The sequence below is a fragment of the Mesocricetus auratus genome, unplaced genomic scaffold, assembly GCF_017639785.1.
Source record: "Mesocricetus auratus isolate SY011 unplaced genomic scaffold, BCM_Maur_2.0 Super-Scaffold_100027, whole genome shotgun sequence".
Lineage (NCBI taxonomy): Eukaryota > Metazoa > Chordata > Mammalia > Rodentia > Cricetidae > Mesocricetus > Mesocricetus auratus.
In genome coordinates, this window is record NW_024429208.1 from 7817511 (window position 1) to 7833188 (window position 15678).

The 15678-nt window shown below is 53.2% G+C and overlaps 2 long non-coding RNA genes across 3 annotated transcripts; one reads left to right on the forward strand and one right to left on the reverse strand.

The window, feature by feature from the left end:
* Window positions 1–291: 291 nt before the first annotated feature.
* On the reverse strand, window positions 292–4993 carry LOC110340989. 2 transcript variants are annotated; one of them, XR_005871417.1, is made up of 3 exons: window positions 4332–4993; window positions 4092–4262; window positions 292–3601 (listed from the first exon to the last, which is right to left on the reverse strand). It is a non-coding gene; the product is annotated as an uncharacterized LOC110340989 (long non-coding RNA). The 2 variants fall into 2 exon arrangements; XR_005871416.1 differs by having other exon boundaries at window positions 4092–4993.
* On the forward strand, window positions 2873–7380 carry LOC110340990. The gene is made up of 3 exons (XR_002382848.2): window positions 2873–3335; window positions 6447–6624; window positions 6957–7380. It is a non-coding gene; the product is annotated as an uncharacterized LOC110340990 (long non-coding RNA).
* The last annotated feature ends 8298 nt before the right edge of the window (window positions 7381–15678 follow it).

A 15678-nucleotide genomic window follows, 5' to 3' on the forward strand; every position in this document is an offset into this window, starting at 1 on the left:
TCTCTAGGGAGAATGGGCATGCTCACCCCCACCCCCCAACTCAGGCCTATGGCTTCTGCTGAAGTTCCTGTTGCAGTACTGTCTTACCTCAGGCTCTCCAGGAAACTCAGTTTGTTTCAGAGCTCTGCCATACCTCACTTACCTCATGAACATTAGAAAGTTGGAAGGAGAGAACCGACTCCACAGTCTTGTCCTCTGACCCTATACTCATGCTGTGACCTGTGTGCCCCCCACAATAAATTCCTTTCTTTCGTATCAGCCCCCTCCTCAACAACAGTGACAATAAATCCCTTTGCTATTTCCCACCTCTTGGCAGGTTTATTATTTTATCGGTCAATTCTTCATTGACCAGTGCCAAGAGCTGTTGGCTTGGGTGATTCCAGAATGTCCCTGGCTTCCCCAGCAATTTTTTTCTATGACTGTCCCAGACCGTGCTCCTACCCTTGATACCTCTCGTCCATTGAAACTTGATGTTCTAGCATGGCTTTCTGTGGCTCTGATAGTGAGGGGCAGTGTTGTCCAGTGGCAGCCTCTAGCCTGGTCCTTAAAAGTACACTTCTGACCTTGAGAAAAGGGTGAGAGAGCGTGAGAAGGCTCTGGACATCCTTAGGACAAAGCCATGACCTTGACAAGCCTTCATCAGCCCAGTTCCGTCCTCCAGAACTTCAGCCTCTCACCACGGCCAGCTTTCTCTGCTGGCTTGTTTGCCACAGCTACCCCAGCCTCCCTGGCTCCAGAATCGGTGCAGGTGGTCCGTTTCTGTGCTTTTCCCACTGCAGGTCTCCTCAGTAGGTCACACTGCAGGATACCCCGTCCTTTGCTGAAACTGCTGTAGCATCTTACTGTTCCATTCCCAAGGCTAGCACAGAGACTGTGTTCATGGTCGTCTCGGGAGCTTGACCCAAAGGGGCAAGCTCGACTATCAATAGTGTCTGGGAAACCTAAGGAGTTGCCCTTGGATAGTCCTGCCTTTTTAAGGGTGACTTGGACTGAAGAAGCTTCCTGGCTTCGAGTTCACAGGGCTAGGGGTGGAGAGGACAGCTCTGGTCCAACCAGGAAAGAGATCCATGCAAGCAAGTTATTGGAAAGGGACAGCTCAGTGAGAAGGGGAAGCTGGGCGCTCAGCAGCGATGGTTGTCATAAGAACGAAATGAAAGTCAATGCAGACTTTCGTTTACGGACAAACTCACACAGAGAGGCCCCCGACGACTTCTGATCAATGCTAACCTCTTTGCTGTTAAGATTTCTCCCAGGCGAGGCTTTCCTCCCCAGGACCCAAGTTCTCAGCTCTGTTTGTCTGGGTACAATGCTGTCCCCGTTGTTCATTGGAGGGAGGGAAATCTGCTATTCATTCAGCGTGTTCCTGGTGTCCCTGCACTGCAAGAAAAACAATTTTCACTATAAAAAGAAAATAAAAGGAGAGCGAGAAAAGAGGGCTATTATACCACAGGGTGAAGTCAGTTGTGCTCAGGAGAACATACAATGGGAAACGTTTCTTGCGTAGAGAAAATTGCATCCTTGCCCGGGCACGGAAGATATTTGATCAAACCTTGTCGGAGAGGGCCAACAGGCAAAGGAGTAAGGCTGCTGTGGGGTCTCTCCCCAAGTCCCTCTCAGTGTCTCCTACCCGGTCCTCCATAGACCAAGCGAGGGGCCAGCCAAGGGAAGGACAGAGTATACAGAGTCTGGGGTGTCCTGTTGTATGTGATTGAAAAGTAAATGTTTAATTTTAATTTCTTAAAACCTTAATGTTGGGACGGGGGCACTTTATCTGTGGGGGGAGACGATGCTGTCCTCTTGAGCTCTGCAAGGTGATTGGATTTCTGTCTCTGAAGAGTTGAGTTTTTCTCTTGGTTCATGTGTAAATAGTCAGGCACCTATAGCACACACTTAAGAGCATACTTGAATAAGGTTACCTGTGCTTTCCTAGGGTTTTCTGTATGGGGGAAGGTCTCATGGATTTGGTTAAACCTGTTTGGCTTTTAAAAAAAATGTTCCCTTCTACTATTCACCATGGGTGTTTTCTGGATCTTTTTATTTTTTTCCCTTAGGGCAGGGTTTCTCTGTGTAGCTTTGTAGACCAGGCTGGCCTCGAACTCACAGAGATCCACTGGTCTCTGCCTCTGGGATTAAAGCCAAGGCCGAGACCCAGAGCTGGGGAGGCCTCTGTCTTGGGTAGGCGGCTGGCTCTGGAAGGCACAGACACCCATCCTGTTTACTAGTTACTTTTCTTATTACTTACTCCTGGCAAAAGCAACCTAAGAAAGAAAAGGCATGTTTTGGCTCATAGCTCGATGACATAGTCCATCATGACTGGGAAGGTATGGCGGAAGGCATATGAGGTACTGAGGTACCCGATCACATCTCATGCACTGTCAGGACGCCAGCCTGGGACCCCAGTCCATGGGAGGTGCCACCCATGTTCATGGTGTCATCCCACCTCAGCTAACTTAATATAAAAACACCCTCACAGGCATGCTCCGAGGTTTGGCTCCTAGGTGATTACAGGTCATGTCAAGTTGACTGTCCACATTAGCTGCGTCTTGCCAGCTCTGTTTTCTGAGTTCCTCTTCCACCCTCATTGGTGGGCTTGTGCAAGCAGGTGTTTTTGTTATTTCCCCTTCGAGAAAAGCTCTCTGGGGTGAAATCAAGTGTTCACTGCATCTGTCTTTACAGTTAGCTGGGGCAGGGACCTGGCCACAAGGGCTGCTGGGAAATTGGCACACAGAGCCCCACTGTGTAAAGGGACAAAGGGTTGCCTTGCTGTGTGGACTAGATTGTTTTAAGGGGGTGTAGACCTTCTGGCTAAGAAAGCAAGTGTTGGTGGGGCTTGGTGGGGGTGGGGGTGAGGGGAGGAGTGAAGGCAATACCTGCCAACCTGGCTTAACAGCCTGCTTTGTGAGTTCTGTGGGTGGGTGGGGTTCCAAGACCCCTCCTCCAGGATCTGCTTGTCATCATTCTGGAAGCTGCAGCCTGTTGCTGGAGTTGTCACGTGACTGAGGCTGGGCTGCAGCCCCATCAAGCATGCAGTCCCCCTTGCTGCCTACATGGACTGTTCTGTCTGGCCATCCATCACTCACTTCCAACAGACTGCTTTTCTTAGCTGCATTATTGTTGGAGAGGGCTGGGGAGAGCTTGGTTGCAGACGCTAGATTTCAGGTCCTCCTGGATCCTGTGTCTGGTCCCACATGTCTGTCGCTTTCCAGGACAGATATGAGCCAAGCTCATTCACTTGTGCTGCTGAGGTCCCTGTGAGGAGCTGCACTGTGTCCTGGACCCACAGTGAGCATGGACAGCGTGCTCTCGGGAAGACCCAAGGGACCAGCTACTGGTGGGTAAGTCAGCAATATCCTTCCCTGATCAGGCAAACCCAAATCAAAGTCCTATACCCAGTGCCTCAGCCAGAGACTGTTGCAATTGCCCCCTGGTGGTCCCCTGGGTCTCCTACTTGGTCTGCCAGGATGGATGCTTTCATTCGGTAACACTCAGAGGTCCAGATTGAGGCATCCAGGGCCAGTATGCCGCTCTTCACTCCTGCCCCATTGGAGCCCTGGCTCCATGTCACTGAGACTGACATTGTCACAGGCACCTTGGCTTCCTCCTATAAAGATGGGATGGGAATATGCTCTACTTGAGGGTTAGAAGACCAGAAGGTAACCATCATGGAAGTGATGAGACCAGAAAACAAGCTGTTCAGGTAGAGCAGGGCGCCCAAGCAGCAATTTTGGAAATGTCCTTGCTGGAGGCTAGGGATATAAGGGAGATATTCTGATTCTCCGTTCCCTGTAATCTCCTAAATGGGCACCTCTGCCTAGAGGCTTTGTGACGCCCCAACTAACTTTGGTTCTGGTATCAACTCAGGGGTTGAGCTGGGGCATCTTTAGGAAGGATTGGAAGCAGGGGGAGGGGTCATGGTGAACCTAGGTCACGGTTTAAGGAGCGGGAGGGAACAGAAACGGGGCTGGTTGTGCATGAAGGCTGCTCCCAGCCAGCCAGGTGTTGAGGGTGGGCTGCAGTCTTTCTCTGATCAGCAAGATTATTAAGGGTTTGAAACATAAAATTAAAAAAAAAGTGACTAAGACTCTACACACCATTCAGGGAAAGACCTCTCTCTCCCTCCCCAGTTTCTGATGGCTTCTAGGTTATGATCACATGACTCTCATCTCCTGGCCTCCCCTCTGTGTGGCTAGCTTCTGGGTGATGGCCCTTGGATGAGGGTCTGCCGCAGATCTGATGACTTCCCCGCAGGGTCTCAATTATACCTGCAAGAGAAGTCCACACTTAGGTACTGGGTAAGGACACGAACATGTCTTTTGGGGCCAACCGCTCACCAGATAGCAGTCTTCTTCCTGTGGGTACTTCAGATGCAGCTGTTGGGTGGGTTTTGGGTTCTTGTGCCCCGGGCCGTGGCCTTGACTGCCTTGCCATGACTTCCCGGATGGGGTGCGGCCTCAGTGGGGTGTGCAGCCTCTCCCCAGCTCCGACCCCAGCAGTGCAGGAAGGACAGGGCAAGCTGTCTCAATGAAGATACTCCCTCTTGCCCTTGCACCAGCAAACCCCACTTCCGTTCCGTCGCCCCGACACGGGTTCGTTCACCGTTAGGAATGGTTCCAAGGGCTCCAGGAGTGAATGGAGGAAGCAGGGCTGCCCACTCCCCTCCAATCCCAGATTTACCTGCTGCTCCTGGACTCAGTGTCCTCCAGAGTCACCCTGAGGTCTCTCCAGGGTGAGTGTGATGTTCAGCAGCTGGTCTTTGGGAAGCTCCTGCTGGATCTTGGCCGGCTGTCCCTACATGGCCCTCAGGATGTCTCAGCTCCACTGTAGGAGGGGATGTCTCAGGACCAGCGTAGGGCTCTTCCCAAGCCTTTCTCCTTTTAACAGGGTTTACTCTCCAAGCTACTTCATTTCAGCGTCCTTTAGCAGTGGGTGGGCATCCAAGGCCAACACCTACAGCAAACCTCAGACCCTGTAACCCAGGAGGAAAAGCATTCGCCCTGCCCGTCCGCTCCCTCCCCCCCGCTCCCCCGGCCCCCCATCTCCTGCAACCGTTCTCTTCCCTCTGTGAGCAGATCCTCTGCAAAACCCACTTCAGCAGAGGCCCTGATGGGAGGTCTGTGGGTGAAGGGGATGGCACTGCCCTTCTCAGAGGGAGGTGCCTTTCAGAGACCTATCAGTGAGAGAGGCTAACAGGCTGCAGTTTCCCAAAATCAACTCTTCAGTTTATAAGTGAGAGAAAAATCACAAGTTTCTGAGTGTGCCCGGTGGGGACTCTGCACTAGGCCTTTTAGAGACTCGCCTGCTCATTTCTTTCCTGTCAGGTGCCACAGGCAGGTGGTGGCCTGTCATCATGTGTCATTAGGCGCCATAGCAGCAAGGGTTTGAGGATGAGGCTCCCAGGGTCAAGCAGGGCCAGATGCTGCTGACTAACTCTGCAGCCTTCAGTAGCGTCCTATCCAGAGAGCCTGGGTCTGGCATGGGTGGTGCTACACAGGATTGCCACGCCCCAGAAGCATTTTCCCGGGGCAGTCAAGACATCAGGTTTCTTTCTGCTCTTTGAGTGGGGATTTAATCGTCTTGGTAGCAAGGATTTAATCATCTTGGCGCGAAGGGCAGAAACTGATTGTCCCTCAGTGATTGATCAATTAGAGGGAAAGAAACTGATTACTGACGGGCAACACAGTTAGTTTAGGCTTTTGTGAGCAGCCTAGCTCAGTTTGGCTCATGGTCACTAGGCCTCATGCCGTGCTCAGAGGGTCACAGGGCCAGCCGCACACAAAGTGGGTTAACCCTTCCCTGGGGGAAGTGGCTCTGTTTGCTCTTCCCATTCTCTTAGAGCAAGGGGCCTTCCTGTCAGAGATGCCACAACCACTTGGCTCCAGTAAAAGCCGCAAAGGCAGGCCGAGAGCCAGCCAGGCTACCTGAGTGTGGCCATAAGCAGAGCCTGGGGCAGGGGAGGCTGGACAGGCAGAATTTGTGTGGGGCTTGGCAGGGTGACTTTCTCTGTGGTGGTGGTGAGGGGCAGGCTAAGGACCCCACCCACCACACCTCACCTGTGGTGTGTTAAGAAGGGCTGACTTCAAATTCTGGAGCAGGGGAGTAGAAATGAGTGGGCAGGAGGGAGGCAGGTGGGGCAGTGGTTTTGGGCCTCGAGTTGGAAAAAAACCCAGCACTGTGAAGATGACAGAGCAACAAGATGGAAGGGGTCTGGGTCTTAGGATGTTTACAGGAAGAAGGAAACCTCTGCTGTGCTTAGGTGACTTCCCTGGGGGCTCCGAACCCAGCAATACAACCTGTGTCTTCACTAGCCTTGCCTGGGGTCTCTACTCAATCCCAAACTGGGATTTTTAAACCTTCAGAAATGTTTTCTATTTCAAATTTCATTTGTCAGACTGTTTTCCCATCCCCCGTCAAGTCCCTTCGCCACTTGTCTTCTTTTTCTCTTCTAGGCTTTTGGATCTCTTTCCAGGAGTTTTGGTGCTGCTGGCAGGACGCGGTTTCCCAGCTCTCCGAGGGCTGGAGGGCACTGCTTCTTCCATCTCTGTGCCTTGTGGAAGGTCAGAGTGTGTGGGACACCTGTGAGGTGTGTCGATATTGGCCTCAGATCAAGCTGTCTAGAGATCAAGGGTAAGGAGGATGTCAGTGTGACAAGGTCCCTGATGCAACCCAGCACGTGTTAAGAAAATCACTGCTGGCCTCAGGGAGTGTTCTTGCTGTGACCTCACCTTCTAGTGTCGGTTGGTTTGATGAGTCTCTCTGCTGCAAACGTGGTTTCCTTCTCTCTGGGGGCAGGACCTTGTTTGAAGGGCAAGTGAGGAACCCATGAAGGAGCAGGAGGATTCTGGGTCTGACACCAAGTCCAGCCAGCTTAGCCTGGCCTCCCCTGGATTCGCTGGGCTCTGATTCTCGGGGAGCCAAGGCCAAACACATTTGGTGACAGCGCCTTTCTTGTGACACAGGTCCTCCGGGAATGCCGCTGGTCTGGGGTGTGACCAGAGGGTGCTGAAAGGTTAGTGGTCCGAGCTTGGCAGCTTCTCCAGGCCCTGCTAGTGCGTACGTAAGAAGAAAAGGTAAACTCGCTCTGTCCTTCCACGGAGATTCATCCCCGCAAAGGAGTTGAGGGGTCCAGGAAGAATGGGCTGAGTCCCACACCCCCAGGAGGTTCCACAGTTGGAAAGGCTGGCTAGAAGTGCAAAGCTGTGACTGGTGGGACTTCCTGGTAGGAAGGGAACAAACGAATGAATCCTGGAGTTGCTTTGCCGGCTACTCTGGAAGCTGGCTCCTTTGGAAGCTGTCGTTGTCATGTCTGGAGCCCCAGGAGAGGTGTTCCCAGGAGACTCCCTGCCCAGCACTATCTAATTCATCTTTAGCGCTGCCCTCTGACTCCGAGCAAGCTTCATTTGTCAAGAATACATCACACAACACAGGGGTGTACTGGGTCAGCAGAAGGCACAATAGCCCCCCACAAGAGACCATGAGAATGGGGGTGCGTTCTCCCAGCCCAGGCTAATGGGGGAGCACACAGATCTGGCCACCTATGACGAGTTGTTCCAGGAGCCGAGGTGTCAGATGGGTGTGGAAGGAAATGGCTCCCACCAGCTCCACAGACACATCCATCCGGGGACTAAGGGCACTGTGGCGGCAGCAGAGCTGCAGGCACACTCACTGGGCACTAAGGCAGGCTTGAAGGGGCTGCCTCAGGGCCAAGGGTGCCGCAGCAGTCCCCAGGCCCTCAGAAGGGAAGGGAACAACGGAGGCCTCTGCCTCAGCTCCGGGATTCCCCTCCACAGCATCAGGCACCTATCTGATCTGTGTGTGACTCTTGCTCTCTGCCGTTTGCTCCTGGCCCACTGATGTTTCCTGGGCATCCATCACAGGACACGTGCCTGGTCACGGTGTGCTCAGGAACCCACCTCAGCTGCTCTGCTCATGGATTCCATTTGTCTTGACAGAACATGAACAAGTAGAGGAGTAGGTGGGTCTCTGTGAATTACACTGGTAGTGGAATAGGCATTATTGCTGTCAAGCCCTCCCAGCCTGAGGGCAGAGCCTACGCTTAGGGTCACATCCAACTTCTCGCCATATGAAACATCACCACAGGCCAATGCCAGGGTCCAGTTACCTGAAGACAAAGGGGAGAGGCCCAGAGGAAGAGCCGCCAAGAGCCCCCAAGGTTGGGTGGGGTGCACCTGAGATGGTACAGGTTCCCTTTTTCCAGATGGGGCTGTCCAGGGGGCTATCCTCTAGGTGGCGGTGGTGCTATTTTGCTGCCTGCCTGAGGGTGTAGCAAGCCTGTCTGGGCCTGCCATGCCTGTGTGACTCTGGACATTGGCCCTGGTCCCACACTGGGCCTGCCAGTTCCTGGGATAACTTCATCTGCAATGGGTGGGCAGTTGGGGAGACAGAGGGTGCCTGGCAGGTGGGGATGAAAGGGGCGGAGGGCAGTGCTAAGCATCTGGGTGAAGGCTACTCGAGTAGGGTGGGTAAAGCCTGGGCGAGGGGACACCCAGCTGGTCTCCGGGCAGGTAACATGAGTTGGGATGAGTGACATTGCCTGAGTCACGCCCCACATGGACAGGTCGCGGTACAGCCATGAGTCAGCAGCAGCTGGGCCCCAGGAATAGAGCCTGGGAGAGCATCTCTCTGCCCCCGATGCTCTCGCAGGATCTGCCTGGGTCCACGTAGTGTCGGAGACATTGTGCCAGAGAGGCAACTGTCCCTTAAAATGGAAGGACTCCCCCTGCCGCTGCATGCTGGAGTCTATCCGGGCTGCTGGAGCAACATGCCACGAATAGGCTGCGTATGAAGACTGTCTCTGAAGGCTGACATCCAATATCAGGGTGGCCGGGAAGTTCTGTGTCCAGTGAGGGCCTTTCTGCTTCGTAGACAAGGCTTCCTTGTTGAGCGTGGACACGGGGGAGGGAAAGGGGAGGTCTCTGGGGCCTCCCTTCCGTAAGGGCTTTGTGTTGTTATTTTTCTCACCGCTTCTAACAAAACACTGGACGAGAGGCGACTGAAGTAGGAAAGGGTTTATTTTGCCTCACAGTTTGAGGGGACACAGTCTGTCATGGTAGAAGTCACAGCAGCAAGACTGTGAGGTGGCTGGCCAGTCAGGGGTGGCAGGACTCAGCCTGCCCTTGCTCTTCCTCTCTCCTTTTCACCCAGTCAGGGACCTCAGCCCGTGGGATGGTGCCACCCACCTTTAAAATGCATCCTTCTGAGTCAGCTAACCAACTCTAAAAAGTCCCTCGCAGACAAACCCAGAGGTTGTCTCCACGGCAACACTAAGTCCCATTAAGCTGACAGTCAGCATTAACTTCATAGGCCCTACCTGCCTTCTGAGGACTCTCCCCTTATGACCACATTAGCTCCCATTCCCAGTACTATCTCCTTGCAGGTTAGGCACCAACACACATATTTTGGAGTGCACAAGCTTTCAGATCACTGCAGTATGTGTACTGATGTCTCACTTGGCTTCCCTGTGCTAAGTTCATCAGGGTAGGAAAGCTGGCACGGTGGCTACTGGAGGCTAGCTTTGAGGACAAGCACTGTTCAAGTTGGAGATGTCATGGCTCGGACCCTCCCTCCTTTTCTCCAGTCTCTCAGAGCCACAGAGCCCAAAGCCCTCTGGATTCAAGGCACACCAGAAAGGGAGAGAATGTTCCAAGGGTGGATCTGGGGAGATGGAGATGATATGAGCCCTCAGGTGGCCAATGAGGTTTAGCTCTGCACCCTGGCCCTGCTGAGGGCATCAGCACAGCATGAGCATGGGTTGTGGAGAGTGGGCAGAGAGCAGGTGCTGGAGACACCTGTCTGGAGCCCGTTGAGGCACTCTCCACTTCAGAGGCGCAGTACTGGAGTCAGGGCAGGGTGCAGGAGTTGGCTTCTAGGCTCAACACCACAGCTCGTGATTTGGTTTGGCTTGGGTGAGCCTGAGGGCTGTGGCTGAAAAGAGCCACCTTGATCCCTCAGGGAGCCCGTGTGTGGCCCCGGCAGCCCACGGCTTGAACTCACAGGATGGAAAAGAGCGTGTTGTCACTTCTTTTCTTAGTCGCCCCTCTTGGTGCTGCACTTCCCTGCAAACTGCTTTTGTCTGCTTGGCCGCCGAGTTGGTAGTCACTTGGCTTTCCCTGGCCGCCCAGCTCAGTCAGGCACTCAGGTCTAAGGCTTCATCGTTGACCTCCCTGCAGAGCCGGCCACCCCGGCTCCCCTTAAGGGCCCCTGCTGGAATGAGCCCCACAGTTGGACACCCTGGTCTGGAATCTGCCGCAGCCTGAAGCATCTCCTTCCCGACTGTGGAATGGGGATGGTGGTGTCAGCAGAATCTGAGGGTGTTTGTGGCCCAGTTCACGGCGAGTTCCAGCTGACAGCTGCGTGACTTTGATGCCGACCCTCGGGATTACTAGATGTGTTATAATTAACTCTACTGGGAGGGCGTGGACTCCGAGGCCAGCGAGGATGCCCGAGGTTGCCTGATTAAGAACAAGAGCTATCCCAAGCCATGAGTCCAACTGTGACCATAAAAGGCGCTCTTTGGCCACTTCATTTAAAGACTGACACCACCTAGCACAGTCTGACCCCTGGTGGCCTTTGTGGCGCCTCTGAGGGCAAATCTGACATTGTTGCTCTTCACTCCTGTTTTGCACCTGTCACAATTCTTTTGGGAACAGCGATTTTGCTGACTCCACCCAGACCTTCCTGGAGACTATGGAACTGAGCTTTCACTGGCTGCTTAAGCAGTTCCCATTCTTCCCGCTGAGCACTTCCCACTTCCTGCTGAGCACCTTCCACTTCCCGCTGAGCACCTTCCACTTCCTGCTGAGCATCTTCCACTTCCTGCTGAGCACCTTCGTGTTTCCTTCGCACGTGTCTCTAGGATGCCTGAGAGTCTATCCTTCCTTCTGGTTCTCTTCACATGTAGCCAAAGAAGCGCAGTATGATGCAGACCCTCCACTGGCCAGGTCGGGCTATGGTGCTTCAATACTTTTGTTAAGTTCAAGGCAGCGACAGGGCTTCCCAATAAAAGGAGTCCTTAATTGGTCTAGATAATAAAAGGCTGGAGTCAGATATAGAGGGAAATGCTGAGAGATCAGAGAAGAAGCAAGCCACAGCACACCTTACCTCCTAAGCGTCTCAGCAGAGAAGAGAGCGACTTCCTGTTTCTCCCTGCTTATAGCCTGCTTCTGCCCAGCTACATCACTTCCTGTCTGTCCGTACAGATCTCCAGACCTCTATGGTCAGCTAGTGGCAAGCTCCATTCTCTGACCCCCAGACGGGCTTTATTTGTGCAAGAAAGATATCACCACACTTTCCCTCCTACCCTCTTCCTTTCTCACAAGGCTGGACCCTGTGTGAAGAGAAGAAATATAGGTCTGTGAGGGTGCCAAGAACATATTGCCCAGTTTCCAGAAGGTCTTTGTGATTTGTGTGGCCATTGAAATGGAACAAGCAACAGATCTGGACTGATCCCTGAGCGCCCACCCTGCCCTCCAGGGACTCAGGGGCCACAGTGGGAGAAATTTAGCTGAGCCCCATGGACAGGGCCAGGGGTGAGTGGGTGGGCACCAACTGTGGGCAGGCCCCAGAGAAGCAGAGGTGAAATTAGTGACAAATCTCAACAGTGAGAGAATTCCTTCTCCCTGACACCCCCTTCTTGAGCATGGAAGGGGTGAGCTGAAGGGGACCTCTGTGTCCTGGCGACTTGTACAACTTCCAGGATCTCCGCACCTCCTTTTTCCTACCAAGGCCAAGAGCAGGGAGACCCACTTAGGGTAGTTGCTCCAGGCCATCAGAATGCCAGCTTCAGGTGCCAAAGGGGTGACAAATTTGAGTTCAATGATGACGTTTGACACTCATTCCCAACTGAGGCCAAACGAGACTGCTCTATGCATTCCTGCTTACTTTACTCATGGTGCAAATATTTCCCAATCTATTTAGGGCCATATGGTTAGCATTTCTGGACGTTCTGGTGCTGATTTGGCATTTCAGGGGCCGCCATCAGGGTGCTGTAGCTGTCTGGTACCCCGAGCATGCGTGACCACATGACGCAGAGAAGCCTGTAAGAGGGGCTGGTTTCTGGCAGCATTACAGTACTGCCTCCTGGAGCAGGCTCTATGCTAATGACCCAGCGACTCAGGATAACAAGGTGTTTTCAGACAGGAGCATATATCAAACCAAGTTATATGCTCGTGGGTTGGTGGAAATGTGAGTTCCCGTGTCCTCCAGCACCAGCAATTCAGTATCCTATAAATCAGTGCTGGCCTCGTGAATGATGAGAAATGGGAGCCACAGTCCCACCCAACTGCACGGACCATGTCGCAGGAGGGACTCGAAGCTCAGAGGTTATTCCTCCACGAATAAGACCGGTTGCCATCCCGTTTTACAGACGAGGCTCTGAAACACACGCTGGCTCCTACACTCACTCTCTTGAGCCTCAGGTCCCGCCTGGGGAGCTTTCAGTGGGTGATAGACAGCTCCCTTCAGCGACACAAGAATGCTGGACGCAGGTTGCAAACATTTCCAGCTGCCCTGGAGGGTTGTGAAGACACCCACGGGCTGTGATCTTTACTGTGGCATGGTCATCACGTTCACTGGAAACGGACCTTAGTTCTGCCGTGTGCAGGCTGTGGTAGACGGTACAGCATGGCTGCAGGCACATGACTGTGCTTTGAGCTATGCAGCAGCGCCGACGCGTAAGCTAGAGTTTGACACATAGTAGGTGCTCAGCAGAGATCTGTCACTGGAAACATGAAGTGGAAAATCCACTAGACACTTAGCAGGCTGCCTGACCGCTAATGAATGTCCACTTGGTGCAGGCAGATAGTTCTGGGTCTGTGGATGAATGGGCTCCCAGACAGGCTAGCGAGGACTTCTGTTATCATTCCGTTGCCATAACAGTTTCCTGGGGTAACTTATGACCGGGAAAGGTTTACACCGGCTTGCATTATGGAGGGGTCAGTTGGTGACTGATTAGTCCTGTTGTTTTGGGCTCATGGTGACATATCCTGTGTGGAGTGGATGGTGAAGGAAGCTGCTTACCTCACCAGGTGTGAGAGACAGACAGACAGACCAGGGTCTCACAGTCTTCCCCAATGACATGTCTCTTAGGACCTAACTAAGTCCCACCTCCTACAGGTCCTGTCACCTCCTGATAGTGCCATATGACTGGGAACAAGCCTCTAACACTCAGGCTTTCGATGCCCTTCAAGGCTCAAGCCAGAGCAGGCAGTTCATTGTGTGACAGCCTACCGTGTGTGTGTGTGTGTGTGTGTGTGTGTGTGTGTGTGTGTCTGTGTCTGTGTGTGCACGTGCGTACATATGTGTATTGTGTGCATGTGTATATGTGTGTGTGCATGTGTATGTGCATGCATGTGCATGTATGTGTGTGAAAGTGCGTGCGTGTATGTGTGTATATGTGTGTGTGTGAGTGAGTGTGACAGCTTTGTCTCTGTACTACTCATGCTTCCAACTTGAAAGAAAACCCGACGCCAGCCATCACCCCCTTCTCCTAAGTGAGTTTAGACCACTGCAGGTGGATTTCCTCTTTCTCAGGAGGAGGAGGGCGCTGATTGTGAGGTAATGGCAGGAACTAGCAGCAGCTCCCATCCCGCCTCCTCTCTCCCCGCCCCCACCTCCCATCCCCTTTTGGAAATGGAGAGGAAGGGACCAAAAGCATGGCAAGCGGAGGGTTTCCACGGTACACTCTCATCTCCCTGGGTGTCTTCCTTTCACGAACTCAGAGCAGGCGGCTGTTTCACAGGCCTCAGGCCACATGGGTAGAAGCCATTCGGACAGGTTGTGTTCAATGCAGAGGAAACGTTTGTCCACAGAAGCCTGTCTAGCGACCGAGGCACAGACTCTCTGATCTCTGGGGTCATCTGGCACAGGGCTTGGGAGCAGTAGGTACCACTTGAAGGGTTGCTATGGGGGCGGGGGCTGCTTTGGAGGCTCATGAAGAACTTTAGATGTCTGTGATGTCAGTCTTGGATCCTCATTCTCCATGCCTGACCGATTTATCCAGTGCAGGAGTCAGAGCTGTGTGAGCTTAAGGGGTCTGCCCTACCCATCCTGCTGGAAAAGAGCGTCCAGTGGGCAATCCATGGAGGTGAGGACTGGGACACACTAGCAGCTGTCTCCTTGATGAAGGGAAGGCCTTCTGTGAAGATTGTCCCTTCTCGGGAGTGGTGGGATGAGGGTTAGGCACATGGATGTGTCCTATGCTTCATTTTCCCAAATTGTTCCTCATGACCACATAGGAACAGCCACTCACTTGGGCCATGAGGGGAGTCTCCAGGACACAGTAAAGAGCCACTTGTCCCTGGATATCAGTACCAGGCTGGTCCTCTGGCCCCTCAGGTCAGCAGCAATAAGAAGATTTTGGACTCCAGGAAAAGGAGGGGAATGCTAGAGTCTGTGGTATGGATGGAGCAGAGGGACTCTGGCCAGCTGAGGCATCAAGTATCACACACACACACACACACACACACACACACACACACACACACACACACACACCAATATGATCTCAGCAATGCTGTCCTGTCTTGTCAGGGTGGGAGTTAGTGGCAGAGGTGTCTGGTCAGCCACCACTGCCAGTGTCCCCCTATCCTGGAAACCCTCGTCAGTCACTTGGAGACTGTCTCAGTTAAGCAGGAGCCGGAAGCAGCTCTACTTCCTGTCCAGCTTTGACTCCTCATCATGGTATTCTGTCGGGGGGTATGTGTATGTGGGGGGGGTAAGGTGGGGAGGTGGAGCAGGAGCTGGGTGGGGGAGGGGTGGGTTGCCCAGTCTGCCCCAGGGGCTTGGCTAGTGCTGTCACCAGGCAAAACAAGAGCGTGTTTGCAGAGCCACTTCCAAAGTTCAAGGTGAAGCAATCTGAAGGCAGAAGGGGATGAGGTTCTGGGCTGGTTGTATGACTTGGGCAATACCGTGGAGACTGCCATGGTGATGAGAGCCTTGCCTCCTGACCCCATGCCTCAGCCACGTTCCTTCTCCGGGATCAAGCGTTGATGGCTGAGTGAGCGGAGCATGGCTTTCCCTGTCTTTCCTGGTAAATGCTCAGTTCTGGAGCTCACAAGGCCTGGCACAGCACATTTCTTTTGGTGAAAGACGCTTGGGGCTTAGGAGTTGGAGAGGCGCCCGGGCCTCTCACAATCAGGACACGTGGCAGTGGTGTGCATGGGGCTCCCTGTCATCCTCCCTGGATGCTGGAGGTCCTTCAGTGCCTGCTGTGGGCTCTGAGCAAGGCAGCCTGGAAGGGAGCCTCTTGAAAGAGACACACCCTGTTTTAGAGTCTCTGGAAACAAAACCAAAAAATCCCAACAATCAACATAGGGCTTTGGAAATGGGATACACAATGCTGATAGCAAACTGACTTTCAGGTGGTAAAACTACAGCACTACCAAGCGGTGTTATTCAAGAGAGTGCGATTGAATTCATTAACCAAATCACTTCATGGTAGCTGTTTGCGATTGGAATCAGGTCAAAAGGCATCAGATGTGTGTCCCCTTTGGTCCTAGTGATGATCCCGAGCCTGTGATGACCTCAGTCCTTGGTGAGGGTGCGTTCTTGCCTACCTCCTGGGCTCTTCATTCATCTACGAGCCCCTTCCCAGGTCACCTAGACTTTCAAGCTAAGATTAAGTCTGCTCCAGGAGCTGGTGGATGTTTCCCTCCTCGGCCG